Consider the following 13,479-nt stretch of genomic DNA (forward strand, 5'->3'; position numbering starts at 1 on the left):
AAAAGAATATTACAAAGGCAGAGACAATAGTCTCAGAAACGAGGGAAACCCCTTTAGCAAGGGAATCAACCAATACATTCGCATCCCTATAGACATGTACAAATTAAAAGGAAAAGGGATGAGAAAGGTCTAAAATTTGAAAAAGCAGTGATTTGATCCCTCAAGGCAACTTCTGCTCCCCCGTACACCATTTGATGACGTTCAATGAGTCACCTTCAAAGACACAAAAACTCCTCAATTTTCTATCCATAAAGATACGAAGGCCAAAGAACAGAGCAAATAGTTTGGCATAATTAGCAGTACGCACCCCTAGAGGACCAGCATACGACAATATAACAGTCCCTGGCCAATCTCTGAGAACACCAAATCCCGCAAGACCCGAGTTTCCTAAAGAATTGCCATCAAAGTTTAACTTAAAAACCCCAACAATTGGACCCACCCACCTACCTTTCGGTCTGCACTTCAGAAAGTCCAACTGGAACAACAACTTTAAATTACTCCTGACATCCACCTCCAAGATATTTTGACCAAATTTAGAAATCGAAAGATATAGCCAAATGGCATGTAGAATCTTCTCCCAAAGGATCTCAAATAGCAAACTTATCCCATCAAACACTCTTCTATTTCTCTCTTTCCATATTTCCTATAAAATTATATGTCACACCCCAAGAATTTACAATACTATTATTCCTGAGATGTGACGGACAAAACATATATACATCTATTGATAGGACAAATTTACAGTGGCGAGGTCTTACATAGTAAATAAAGAAAGCTAGCACAACAACAGTATCTTCCAAGGTTGATCTTGACTAGCACTCAAAATGAATCCGTAGTTATCCTGAAAAAATGTTTACCATAGTTTGATGAGTTTGGCTACTCAGTAAGTGATCATCATAATCCTAAAAATAATCATGATTGAAAGATATTAATATTTTCCAAAATGAGATCTATTAACAGAAATGCATCAACAGTTTCACTTTCAATAAATGCATAATTAAGTATAATCCGAGTAATTGAAATGCTTATAACACTTTTAACGGCAGTACATAATTCAAAGGATTTCACAAAATACCCTACTGGCGTCCCAAGTAGGTCACCTATATACCCCATCAGCGTCCTGATGGGTCCACTTAATTCCTATCGGCGTCCCAGATAAATCCACTTAATCCCTGCAGGTCCACTTATACCTCACCGGCGTACTGGATGAATCCACTTAATCCCTACCGGCGTCCCAGATAGGTCCACTTATACCTCACCGGCGAACCGGATGAGTCCACTTGCATACTTAAATTATTTCTAAATCTCTTTAAACATTCGAAAGCAGCAATATCATGTACTCAACATATCACTGAAATCATTAATATGAATTTCACTTAAACCATTAATAACAGTCACTCTCTATAACATTTCAAAAATAACCAATCAAATATTTTGGGCTCAAATTTAGAAAGGTAGCAGTTTGTAAAGGCATTCTAGCATAATTGCCAATTTAGTATGTATAGAAAAACTCTTATAAAAATTCAAGAATACGAAATTATCACAATTTTTGGAATATCAATTCACAAATAAACATTTCACAACAATACTATAATCAATTGCAAAAATGTCAATTTTTAAATAATAAGGCAATCATTTGCACATGAATTTTACAATGTCTAAATATTCAAAACAGTAGAAAGAAATATCACAATTTTACTAAAAGCAGAAATATTTATTTCTAACAATAGACAAGAAAAATAAATAAATTTATTTTTCTAATTTACAGCATTTAAAATTTCTAACATAGATAAAATATCACAATTTTTATTAAAAAGATTATTTTTCAAGATAATGAGGTCACGTGCGCATAAAATTTATCACGCCTAAAATTCATGCTAATAAGCAGAAATAATTATTTCATTTTATTTTTAAAAAGAATGGATTATTTTTCGAGACAATGAGGTCACTTACACATAAAACTGATAAAATAAAGATCCTAGACGGAAATATCACTATTTATTAAAAATAGACTATTTTTCAGAAAGACGATGTCACTTACCCACAATTATTTGAGAGGGAGCTTCCGATAAAAAATTCGGTTCGAGAGAGAAGTTCACTATGTTTCGACCAGAGAGAGAGATCTCAAAATTTTGTTTTAGGGTGGGAGTGCTCACATCCCCTATTTAAATTCTTATAACGTATTATTATATTGTTTTATTACGCTCTACCTCATACCTGAGGTGTCGCGTTAAAAACAGACTTTTATCGTACGAAAACCACGTCCGCTAAAGGACGCTGCCAGCTGCAAGCAGCAGGAGGCAAAAGCATGCAAAGGAAAAAAAGTAAAGGCAAAGCAAAAGTTAATCCAAAGCAAAAGTTTTGAAAATAGTGATGGTCCCCAAGGACCATCATACTCAATCAGACCATCACCTTAAAGCATCATTTCCCCCCTTTTTTTTTTGAAATTTTAGGATTGTTACATTATACCTCTAGTGATTTGCCAAATGACAGCACCCGTCCGAGACAAATCAATCGTCAAATTATGCAAAATACCTTCAACACTTGGCGGCATCACCATCGCAAACCCAAGCAAGGCAAAGAACCTTCTCCAAATGCGAAAGGTAAAGAACAATGAAGAAAAATATGATCTCCAGATTCCCCATTCTCCTTACACATTGGACATATATTTGGCAATATTTTCCCCCTCTTGATAAGATTATCAACTGTCAGCACCTTATTTTGAATAGCCAACCATATAAAGCTCTTGCACCTTTAGAGGTAAGGGCCACCTCCAAATGATGGCCAGTTCAAGTCTCGACCACTGCCACCGATCATGGAAAAGTAGCTGGTATATTGACTTCACCGAAAATTCTCCATCCTTATCAATCTCCCACACAACCTCATTTATAACATTTAGAGAGATATAAACCTCATCCAATAATCTTAGCAGACCGGAAAGCTAAAAAAAAAGTGCATCAGAGATCCTATTATTAGGGAGCTCAATATTCCACAAAACTTGGCCAGCTCGATGCTGATAACAATAAAAAACTATAGCGTTGGGGTTAGCCACTCTCTGGAAAATATTAGGAAATGCCAATTTTAATGGAGCATCCCCAACCCATTTATGATGCCAAAAGGAAATATTATTGTCATTACCAATAGACCACCAAATGCCTCTATGTAACAAAGCTTTACAGTTCTGAATCGACCTCCAAGTTGGAGACATACCCCTGTCCCCCCTTTTGGTACCCACCCACATTCCAAACTTATCAACTTCATACTTCGACACAATAACCTGGTACCAAAGGTGATATTTGCAAGTTAAACTTCTCCATCGCCATTTACAAAGCAAGGCTTGGTTCAATGTAACGATTTTCCTAATCCCAAGACCACCCTCCTTTCTGGGTGTGTAAACTCTATCCCATCGAAGAAGATGGAATTTTTTCGTTTCCACAGAGGATCCCCACAAAAAATTCCTCATCATCATTTCGATCTTCTTTGCTACCGAAGAAGGGATTTGTAGGATTGACATCTGCTAAATAGGTAAGTTAAACAACCATGCACTAATTAGAGTAATCCTACCTCCAAAAGAGAGATATTTAAACTTCCATAAATCTAGTTTTCTTGAACACATTGAAGAATTTTGTCCCAACCAGCAAATGAAAGGCGGCCATCCGAGATAGGCATACCCATATACATGATTGGGAACTTCTCTACCTTATAGCATAAAACCCGTGCCAATGAATTTATCACAAATGAGAGAGAGGGTCACCTTGGCGAAGACCCCGAGTAGCCTTGAAAAACCCAATCCGACTTCTCTTATACATAATAGAGAAGTGGGTTGAAGATAAGCGACCAAAGATCCACTGTCTCCATCTATCGCTAAAACCTATGTTTTTCATAATTTCTAATAAAATACTCCATTCCACCCTATCATATGCCTTTTTCATATCTAGTTTGATCACCACTCCAGGATTCCCACTACTTATTTGTGACTGGATACATTCTTGCGCAATGAAGACACTGTCTGAAATCAACCTATCCTTATGAAAGCCGACTGGGGACCAGAGATAATGAAAGAAAGAACCACTTGCAATTGCTCAGCCAAAACCTTCGCTACTATTTTGTATAAGCTCGTCAACTGATTAATGGGTCTAATGTCTTCCAATTGGGCAATAATTGACTTTTTGGGGATTAAGGCAATGAAGGTGGAATTCACACCCTTAAACATATGCCCACTCCTAAGAAAACCTCTAGTCATTTTCAGGAGCTCGCCACTAACCAAATTCCAGAATTTTTGGAAAAAGATTAAAGGAAACCCATTAGGACGAAGGGCCTTGTTACTCGGGAGGGCAAAAAATGTTTTTTTTAACTCTTCTAAGGAGACATCCTTATCCAATATAGGAATCAAATTAGATGGGAGGACTTTAAATCCCACCCTACTTAGCCTAGGCAGAACTTGGACTTCTGAAGAGAAGGCCTTTTGGAAATGGCTGATGATAGCTTGTGATATGCCCTTCGTCCCTGAATAGTGAGACCAAAAACGTCATTCTGGTGCCTTCGAGCGTTAGCAATGGCGTGAAAGAATTTGGTGTTCAAGTCACCCTCCTTCAACCACTTAACCATAGATTTGTCTCCAATACACCTCTTCCACCCTTCCAAGCTCCTGAAGTTCATTCACTTTAAAGTTTCGCGCCATAGCCAACTCCTCAGACCAAACCCCCGACTGTTGCATATGTTCATGTCTTTTTTATGCATTTCAATACCTCGCCAATCTTCTTTTTTATAAAGGAACATTTAACTCTTTTCCAATCCAATAGTTTATGTTTGATGGTCAATAGCTTTTTATGAATTTGGAAGTCTAAAGAGCCAAAGGAGATTGAATTCTCCCAGATACTTCTGATTATCTGAACCACTTCCTTTTCCTAAAGCCATCCAATTTGAAGCCTGAAAGGTTTGGGAGCCCCCGACCAGACTTTAGAAGATAGCAAAAGAGGAATATGGTCAAAGGAGAGTCTAAGGAGGCCTTTGACAAAGGCTAAAGGGGACAATTCAGACCGTTCCCCAGACACCAAGAATCTGTCAATCTTTGACGTAGACAAATTTACAACACTTCCATTAGTCCAAGCAAAATTCGAGCCTGAAATGGGAAGATTAACCAAAGCATGAGATTCTATAAAGAGATTAAAAAGACGCATGGCAACAGTAATCATCCCCCCATTTGAACTCTCTTAAGGCCAGCTAGTGAAGTTAAAATCCCCCACCGATACAAATAGGATATTGAAACTAAGAAATAACATCAGACATATCAGAAATGAACATTTCTTTTTGGGCAATAGGATGAGGGCCGTAAACATTCATCAGCCCGCACTAAAAATCCGCCTCTGGACCCACAAAACCAACAAGCAAAAGTTTTCTTTTTTCACCAAAGTAAAAGACAGTAAGACTGAAGGATCCCACCTGATCCACACACCCTCAGAGGCCCCAACAGAATCCAAGACCACGAAATCTAAAGCTCCAGGACCTCAAACCTCTCGAGCCCCAGATAAATTAGAACGCATAAGTTTAGCTTCCTGAAGAAGAAGCACAGTGGGTTTATACTTACCTACCAGAAAAAGAACATATTTTTTACGCCTGAGGTCGCCCAAGCCTCTAACATTCCAAGACAGTACTAGCATTAGAAAGGGAAGAGCCAGAACCATCCCTTCTGGAGCCGAATAAACTCTCTGGCTCCAATAGCATATCCTCTATAGCCTCATCAAAAGCAGCATCCAGGGATGATGACGAAGAAGGAGAGGGACTAAAATCAACGGCATGTTCGTCGTGGATGACAATTCCTGGAGCAACACCCGGACGATACCCCCGAGCCAACAGTCGAGCTGATGATCTAGTGCTTTTCATCAGGCTCTTACCTTTTTTCTTTTTCTTAGCCACCTCCTTCGACAGAGACTTCTCACCAACAACTGCGTCCTTCTTCCCTGCTTCATCACGAACCATCTTCCCATCATCATCATCAGCTTTCCTTCCTTGATCCTCAGCTCTAAGTTTCGCCACTATGTCCTTGAAGACAACCCCAATGGGCACATCGAAATCCATTCCGCTATCCTGAACAATAGCACCCACCTTCTTCTCACAATGGAGTAAAGTAGAAGAGGGCCTAACTGACACTGGAGCCGGATTCCCAACATGCTCAGTTGTCAGGTGGAGGAGCTGTGGCTGCTCTTCAGAATGAATCATAGACAACGGCGCAATCGCTTCAGCTTCCACCGTTGCGAGCACAAGTTCCTCCACCCCTCCTTCGTCTTCTAATCCAACAATGGGGGGAATCTCCATGTCTCCCTCTTTCATCACCACAATAGGGTCAACCTTCTTGTTCACCACGACCAGAGCCAAAGGATTAATGTTGAGTGGATCAAAGGCTAGCCTTATAGAGGGGCAGTTCTTCCTTGTTGCACGACAATGTCAGAGGGGATACATGATTCCAAGCACAACATGTACGTGCTGAAGGGCAACCGACGAAGAAAAGTCGGCACCAGCGACTGAGAGAAAAGTGGCAAGAGTCTTGGCCCTTAACAAGAAAGTAGTTATCGCTAATGAGGAAACCTTCGGAAGCTTGGAGAAGACGACTCCAGCATCTCACATGCTTGCGGAGGGAAAGTACAGGCCGACACATGGACCTCTGCCGTCATCGCAGCCGTCGAATCTCATGGCGTAAATCCTTGAGATATGCCTCCCACCTTTTCGACTTCATATGGAGCATGCGAGTCTAACGGCTTTGGTGGACTCGCAGCATTCGAAACCGCAAGTGGTCCTTCAATATATTCTTAAACGTTCGACGTAGATCTTGCCTCATAATTCGCAAAATGGCCCACCGGTATCCATCTTTTTTGAATTTTTAAATTTTGAAACTCCCTCTTTCATGTCCTGGAAACTCGGGAATTAATCACTGACATGGGAGTGCCACCTGGCTTAGGCCGAGCAGGTGTAGCATCACGATGACGAACAACTTTCTGCCAACCTACCTCATCCTGCAACAACTTAGGTTCACCCGTCTGTGCGCAAGGAAGTCCATCCAGTGACGACTTAGGTACAATCCTCTGTGCACCAGGAAGTCCAATACCCTTAACTTTCGACTCTTGCAATACCGAAATTAAAAAGGACTCTTGGCTTACTTGAAGCCTCAAAGACTTAGGAATGGAAGCCCCACACAATTTCCAAATACGGATATGAACAAAGTGCAAATCACCTCCATTAAACGTAGTTTTATCAATATCACAAAACTCACCACACTTGTTAGCCAACTTACGAAAAGTCGGCATGGACCAAGCATGAAAGGGAATACCTGACAACCTGATCCAAAAACTTTCCTTCCGTAAATAAGACAGATGGGAAGCCGGTTTCCATAGATCAAGAGACAAAAGTCTATCTCTAACACGGATGAAACAATTGTGTAGCTCCTGAATTGCATCCTCTTTAGAATAAAGGAAGAAAATGACTTCGTTATCTGCCATGATTTTTACCTTCTAGGCAAAAGACAAACCCCAGCTTCTTCTAGCCCAATCGAAGAGGCCTAAGAGATATCATTAGATGGCAGAGAGAAAGAGCCCACCATTGGAAAGTTCGCCCTCGACAATAATCCACCTACTTTAGAAACCACAGCATCACCACGTACTTTAGAACCATCAATGCGACCTTCATTCTCTCCCTCCATTACCTTTTGTTAATCAGAATGCAACATAACACCTTAAATCCCTTATCCCTAATTCATTTCATCCCAAACGGTGAAACCCCATGGCCCCAGCTTTCCTCCTCGCTATGCCTCTCTTTGAGTGCTCTCTCACTCTCTTACAAGTCCACCAACTACAACCCTAATTGAAAACAAAATTCCCTTCGCTTCCACCCAGGGCCATAGGAAAACATGATCACAGATAGAGAGAGAAAGTAAGAGAAATAAGGTAAAGAGAAAAAGTAAGAGAGAGATTAAGGGGAAATAAGGAAGCTGCTTGATTCCTTTTTATTAACACTGGAAACCCCACAAAATTTACCAGTAAGAAACTGCGTAAAAACAAAAGCTCTGCAATCTCTCTCTATCTTCACCGTTTGTTTCTCTAAATGCCTTCCTCCAATAAAAAGCAAACGCCCACTTTTAATCATGCTATGAAATGACCGTAAGGAGGTCCCTGTATCTTCTGAACATATTCGAAAACAATAATTTTTTAGCATCCCCAAGGTACGACCTTGGGAGTCACAAGTACATTTATATCCATTTCTTTTGAAATTTGATGGACAAAAGGCTGTGACCTCTTTGTGCTATATAAGTCCATTGAAACAACTTTTCCCCATAAATTTTTGAGGCGCATTTGTAATTATACATTTTATTATATAAATTTTTTTTTCAAATAAAAGATTAGAAAAAGACAATAGGTAGACCCAAAATGGTATAATTGGAAGTAGTGAGAAAATATATATGGATTTATGACCTTACTAAGATTATGACTCTTGATAGAGTAAAATGATGGATCAAAATTCATGCAGCCAACTCCTAACAATTGCAAAAAAAAACTCTTATGATGATAGCTTGTTTAATCATGGGAAAGGTTAGTCATTCATGACTGGAATACTATTGTTCTAAGTTTAAAATCTATTGTTGAATTACCCAAAAGGAAATGTTTATATGATAGCACTTTATCAATGGAGAAGGAAATTGCATTGGCCTTTTTTTCCATTCGGACAGCCTTCTAATGAATATTGGAAATAGACAAAGGAAAATTCTTTTTTTTTTTTTTGGGAAAAAATTATATAGAGTCAAGGCTCTAAACAATCAAATTAAAGAACACATCAAAAATTTCACTAGAAGATATTTTTTTTAATGCCCAAATATCCTTAAATTTATCATCTCAATATCAAGATGCATGGACATGAGAAAAAAATGGATTTCAAGTTTTTAGAAATAGTGCATTTTATAATATATTTTTTGACCGTCAATTTTCAAGATTTTCAAGTTTTCATAGATATGCTCGATCTACACTATTTTTAAGGCTTTAAATGTTATAATTAGATATGAAAATATATTTTAAGGCTATCACAAATATTTTCAGTATTGAAATCACATTTTTTGACTCTATTTGAAGGTGTGCTCCACTTTAATTGTTTAGAGCCTCGGCTCTATATAAACCGATCCCTTTTTTTTTCTTCCCCTGATTAAGCATCGAGTGGAAATTTTTTGGATGTGATCTCTAAAACCCAACAAACAAACTCAAACGAAAAATAAATAAATAAATTTGACTCACTCTCTATGTACCTAAAAAAACAGGGGCTTCCCAACATGGTATTGACACCATCCAAGTTTTTGAGGGAATAATCTAGATTTATGAACTCAAAACCCAAATCTTTTTCTTTGAAAATAATCACAATTAGATGGATACCAAAAAAATTTTTTTTTAAAAAAAAACTCCCAAGTTAGTGTTGTCTGATGGAGTAAATGTATAGCACACTTCCTAGGGTTCATAGGATACACGTTCAAAACTCAAGAGCGAAAATAAGTTTTGAAAATAAAGAGTCTCTGTTCAAATCTTGAAATCTTGAGACATTATTTTTTTTTCAAGTGCATACAGGAGGTAATTAGGATTATTTATTTATTTACTTTTTTATTGAGGTTAGTTTATGGGTTGAAGTATTATATTCCCAATATTTGATATTCTAAAATTAATCCTATATGAGGTTTTGTAGGAGGGAGTAAATGAACAATATACTCCCACATGAGCAAAAAATATTTGCCCTTCGTCTTTTTTTGCTCTAGGAGAGAAGAAGTTTAGCCGAGACCTGGTTTCTAGTAAAAGCAAGGGGTTTTTGGTGAGTTGTAAACTTGATGCCATCCAAAACTGATTTTTTTTTGGGCTATGAAAGTGAAGTTATTAAAAGCGGTTTTCTTGTCAAATGAATTAGTGATTAGTGATATCAGTGAAAACAAAGTAGGCTCTGACAACCCAAACAAGCTCTTATAACAAAAAAAGAGTAAATTTTAGGGAAACAACAACTAGTACAAACCAGGTGTCACTAAATAGAAGAGAGACCCATCTGGATTAGAACCAGTCAATTTGGATTGAGAATTGGTTGGACCGAACTGAATACTCGATGAAGAACTGAATACTCGATTAAGCGAGGAGGCTCTTTGATGAGATGCCGGAGAAGAATTTGATCACTTGGAATGTGATGATTTTGGGCCTGCAATTCATGGCCATGGTGAGGAAGGCCTTGAATATGAGAACCAAAGGAATTAAACCAGATGATGTCACTTATATCGGACAACCTGATCTATCCGAGAATCATAATTGTTTAGTCATCCATGAACCAAAAAAAAAACCACGAAAATGAAAGACAACAGTGAAATGCATGTCAAACTTAAGTATCTTGAATTCCGCACAATAAGCTGGTGGTCAAGTAGAATGAAGTCATAGTAGAAAATCTTGCCATTCTGCACAGTTAAACTCAACACATGGTGATGGTCATGGTTCTTAGATTCAGTCAACTCGACTCGACCTCGCCTTATTGCCGAGGCTGAGGAGTCCGGTGTCAATGGTACAAGTTACTTTCAACTCCATGAACGAACAAGACTCGGTGGAATATTAGAAGACTTTGACCCCATCAACAAACATTGACTCGGTGGAATATTAGAAGACTTGGACCAAAATCACTAAAACTCGAACATGAACTCGAACATGAATACGATTTGGGTTCATAAAAACCCAAATCGAACAAAATTTCATCACAAAAATTATGGGTTTTTAGGGTTCTTTGCGCAATCAATCCGTCAAATCTTATGTATTCTCACTGATTTCTCCATCAAATTGATTGAGTATTAACTTGTTTTCAATATATTGAAATTGTATGTAAAAGCCATGTGCTGAATCACACATATACCAAGTTCATATACCAAGTTCAATCACCATAATTTTTCAGTTTGAGGGCTCTTCATGCGATTTTGTTTTTTTTATTCTGCCAAATTTATCTACGTTGTTGCTGATTTCTAAACCAAATTGGATGATTTTTTATTTGTTTTGAAGCTTTTAAAATAGGCTTAAGAAGCCCTATGCAAATCCATGGTTTTTTTTGGTCATTATTGACTGATTTCGTGATTGAAAGAGGTAATATCGATAGTCTATCAAAAAAATCACCAAATTTATTCTCCCTCTAATTAGTCAACAATTTTTTTTGATTTTTAGTTTGTTTTGAAGCTTTTAAAATCATCTTCAAAATCCCTATATAGATTCATGTGCTTTTTGCTTTAATATCAATTGATTTCGTGCATCAAAGGAATAATACCGATAAACTGTCAAAAAATTGCAAAATATATTATTTATCTCTAATTTCTCAACAATAATTTCTCATAAAAAGTAGAGGTTTGGCAAGAAAAAAAATGGCACAAATAACCTTAAAACGAAAAAATTATGGTAATTGAACTTGATAAATTTGTGAATCAGCAGATGGATTTGGTAGATAATTTCAATAGATTGAAAAAAAAGCCAATAATCAATTAATTTGGTGGAGAAATAAGAGAAAATAGAGAAGATTGGCAGATTTTCTATTTCCCGCTCAAATAAGCCTAAAAACCCATAAATTTCGTGATGAGATATTGTTCAATTTGGATTTTTATATCCAAACTGTATCATAAAGATTAGATTGTTGATAAAACACAAAAGTTCCAATAATTCATCAAAATCAGACCAAAATTTCCATTTTTCAGTTGAAACTTTCCATATTTAGAAAACCAAGCTTTATCTGCAAAATCGGCATTCTTGGGCGAGTTTCAACGATTATGATAAGAAGCCTCTAACATTCCATCCACCGAGTCCTGTTCATTCATGAGGTAAAAAGTAACTTTTACCATTGACTCGGGACTCCTCGGCCGAGTCCAAGAACCATGCAAAAAAGTCATCAATGGAAGTTAAGCTGAGAAGGAAAAATACGTATGTAATTTTGATCTTCATTTTCTAAGGGTAAAATCTAACCAAATCCCTCCCCACTAACAACTGCGATACATATTCTCCAACCATACTCTGATGTCACAATCAAATTAGATCAACTATTATCACAGAGCCAGAAGTTATCCAATAAAATATTCTCTGAATTGTTCCTCAAAAGATTTTGGATGCATCTTCCCTTTTGTATGCCATGTCCTTGCTCAACCTAAATCTCTTCAAAAGAATTATAGGTGGCGCCACTGGGCCTGGCACGGTGCACTGCATGAATAAACATACCTCGCGAGAGGTTACCAATAACCAAGCACAACCTATACTTCGAATATGAAGCAATCACTTAGGCAATGCATCGTCTGAGTCCACCATATGTTCAAGCATGAATAACAAATAAAGGGTCCTAAACTGGTGCTGGTCCCGCCTAAGCAGGGTCCGGGGAGGGGTGGGCTGTAAGTGGTCCTAACCTTTGGCTTATTATATTACGATTAACATTAGTTCTGTTTTGGCTTATTATATTACGATTAACATTATTATATTTACTATCATGCATATTATATTACGATTAACATTAGTTCTGTTTTGGAGGGAAAGATTAAAAATAATTTTCCAAATAGTAAAGTACCCACTGGGGGAATGTCAATGGCTGCTCTTTAGGCCAGCTGAGAAGCGGCAAAATCATTGAAGGTGGGCTCTCGTAACTGTACTTTGGGCATTCAGTAAGAGGATAAAAACCACATATCTGGAGGTACCATCTCAAGGGCATCTTCAATGCTGCAGAATGTTAGCAACTCAGTCATTTTTTGGTTGCTGTCTCAATCAGAATTCAGTAGCACTTTAATATTGGAGGTTGCTCAGATGGGTACAAGCTCCTCTTCCTTGCCTGTACTCGAGGTGGTGGCCAGCTCCCTTAAGATATCTTAAGCTTCGATTTCGCAGGTTTTGGTGGAGTAATTACAGTCCGAAGAGCTTTAAGGGAATTTTAAGGGTTTGCCTAGGGATCTCGGTGAGGTCCTTTCTCTGGCCAACGTCAGGATCTAAATTCCTATGTAGTGAAGGCTAGAGCACTTACCATCAACTTTAATAGCAGACCAATCAACTCCTCCAAAACATCCATCTTACTTGGGAAGGGAATTTGCTATATGTTATTCGGTGGGTAGTGTGTGAGTTGCCTACTTCAGGATATGTGGCAAAACTCTCATAGGAGATCAGCGATCCACACCTTGTGCGAATTGGCTCCTATATCTTTTGCGCTCAGCCTTGTCCTTGGGAGAAAATACAAAGCTTCTTCTACAGGCCAGACAAACCAGAAGAGTTAATTTGGAAACCTGACTCTTAAGTGTGACTTCACAGTTAAATCCATGTATAGGATCCTCACGTGGTGTTACACGCAGGGTATGGGATGTCCAGGACACCCAAGTTGTAGGCATATTAACCTGATTGAAAGTTTCACAAAAGGATTTTGATGGTAGAACAATTGATTGAGCAAGGTGTCTATCCCAAATATTTGTATTATGTGCAAGGC

At 38.0% G+C, this 13,479-nt stretch overlaps 1 long non-coding RNA gene across 1 annotated transcript; it reads right to left on the reverse strand.

Annotated features, from left to right (window-relative positions):
* Positions 1-10,382, reverse strand: LOC148780661 (uncharacterized). Its single transcript, XR_016040401.1, has 3 exons — positions 10,030-10,382; positions 308-841; positions 1-213 (listed from the first exon to the last, which is right to left on the reverse strand). It is a non-coding gene; the product is annotated as an uncharacterized LOC148780661 (long non-coding RNA).
* Positions 10,383-13,479: the final 3,097 nt, after the last annotated feature.

This window comes from Amborella trichopoda, chromosome 9 (genome assembly GCF_054954075.1).
Source record: "Amborella trichopoda isolate Santa Cruz 75 chromosome 9, AtrichopodaSantaCruz75HAP2 v2.0, whole genome shotgun sequence".
NCBI lineage: Eukaryota > Viridiplantae > Streptophyta > Magnoliopsida > Amborellales > Amborellaceae > Amborella > Amborella trichopoda.